A 2,376-nucleotide genomic window follows, 5' to 3' on the forward strand; every position below is an offset into this window, starting at 1 on the left:
GTGTGTGAGTGTGTGTGTGTGAGTGTGTGTGTGTGTATGTGTGTGTGTGTGTGTGTGCACCCGTGGTGAAACACCAAATCAATGTGCCAGGATCTGGACAATAAAGATGCATCTTATCTTATCAGATCGTATCGTATCTTATCTTATCTCCACTTCACTCTGTCTTGCGTTGCAGCAATGGTGTCTGTTGTTCTTGCTGCTCCCAGGCATATTGTCATCTTGTCCAGTATCTTTTCCCTCTGCCTGCCTCTGCCTTTCTTTCCATCAAACTAGCCTGTTGTTACAATATTCTCCAATGCTTCTTTTCACATTGTATGTCTGAAGAAATTTTCCAGTCGCTTTCGTATATATTCGTCATCTGAATGGGATGCAGCATGCCAAAAGACAAACAGAGAAACCTGGCAAAAAAATGATTGATTGTGCGCAAAAACGGAGAGCCTATCCATCACAGGCCAAGTCCGATAATCGCCCGTTGAAAGGTTCTTAGGTATATTTTTGAGTCGCAGAAGCAACAAAATTAAGACGAAGTCACATAAGTTCTGTCGAGGATTAATACGGTATTTTTTTCAATCTATTTTCATCCTATAAAATCCTATGGGATCCCCACTGACGTAATTGGCGTTGATGCCAATGAAGTGATACGCCAGATTTTCTGGGATAGCTTTTTCTGTTTTCCCCAGTTATTTACCCTCTAAGTTAAAATGTGAGGCAGCGTGGTGGAATCAGGCTCTCGTCAAAATAATCAAAATGAAGAAACTTGCTCTTTTCCGCAGGTAAGTGAATTTTTATCAAAGTTTTGTTTTTTGACTCAACATCTTTCATGCCCATTAAAGAACTCATTTCTGTGTGAATTCTTTTGAACAACGTTGATTAAAGGCACAAAAAATGTAAATTTTCTGTTACCACGGACTCTTAAGCTAAGGAAATAACTCATCTTTGGCAGCCATTTTCTCACTAATTTTACCTCTGAAAACAGGTGACCCCACCTACTTCTTTCGCAAATATCTCGACTTGTATTAAAGATAAATGGATATTTCTTTCATCCAAATAAAGAAAAGTGAACAAGCCTTAAGATGATACCAATAACTCTACATGCCCAAAAATTGACGAGAGCCTGATTCCACCACGCTGCCTCACAAATGATTAATCCAGATTCACCTTCGGCATTCAAATTAACCGATGGACCTGCGTCATTTCTCGTGCTGCTATTCGCAATTTTTAAATGTAAGAGGTGTTTTTACACCCCCATCGACACATTTACACCGTTTAGGAAGCGGGCTTCGACCCTGTCTGACAGGGCCAACCCGGGATGAGAAAGATACAGCATCCCAGTGCAAAATACATTTGTGAGGCAGCGAGGTGGAATCAGGCTCTCGTCAGTTTTTGGGTATGCAGAGTTATTGGTATATCTTGAAGCTTGTTCACTGGTCTTTTATTTAGAGGAAAAAGCATCCATTTATCTAGGATACAAGTCGAGATATTTGCGAAAGAAGGGGGTGGGGAGCACCTGCGTTCAAAGGTAAAATTAGTGAGAAAATGGCCGCGAAAGGTAAGTTATTTCCTAAGCTTAAGAGTCCGTGGTAACTGAAAATTTACTTTTTTGTGCCTTTAATCAACGTTTTTCAGAAAAATCCTCACAAAAATGAGTTCTTTAAAGGGTATGAAAGGTGTTGAGCCAAAAAAAAAAAAAAAAAATTGATAAAAATTCGCAAACCTGCGGAAAAGTGCAAGTTTCTTCATTTGGATTATTTCGACGAGAGCCTGATTCCACCACGCTGCCTCACATTTGCTATTTAATACAATTTTCCCCAAGTGGTGGTCGAACTCAGATCTCTCGCGTGAGACGGCGAAACGCCAAACTGCCATATAAAAGAAACCAGTCAGCTATCCTGAGTAACATACACAATTTGGAAGAGGCTGATTAAGTGTGCATGCCTCTTTAGTAGACCAAGGCTTGTCGAGAAATGTGGTCAAGTTTTGCAGAAAGATTTTGCCGCAGTCAGTTTTTGTTGCAAACCGATCTAGCTTGCTTCTCTCTTATTTTCCTAAGTTAATTGACTGCTTTTCGTTTCTTTTTTCTCTTTTGTTAATTAACAATTATGTTTTTTCACACCCATGCTTTTGGTTCTTTTTAGTGTGTGTCTTTTGTTTCTCTAGATGAATAAATTGGTTTATTTTGAGCGTGTTTCAACCAGTCAATGAAATTATCTTTTTTCTCTCTCCAGAACCTGTTTCCAGTCTCAGGTCTTGGCACGTTTTACTCAGCTTGTCTAACTTTTTCCCCATTTCCTTTCTCTCTGTCTCTCTGTCTCTCTGTCTGTCTGTCTGTCTGTCTGTCTGTCTGTCTGTCTGTCTCTCTCTCTCTCTCTCTCTCTC

This window comes from Aplysia californica, unplaced genomic scaffold (assembly GCF_000002075.1).
Source record: "Aplysia californica isolate F4 #8 unplaced genomic scaffold, AplCal3.0 scaffold00687, whole genome shotgun sequence".
Taxonomy (NCBI): Eukaryota; Metazoa; Mollusca; class Gastropoda; order Aplysiida; family Aplysiidae; genus Aplysia; species Aplysia californica.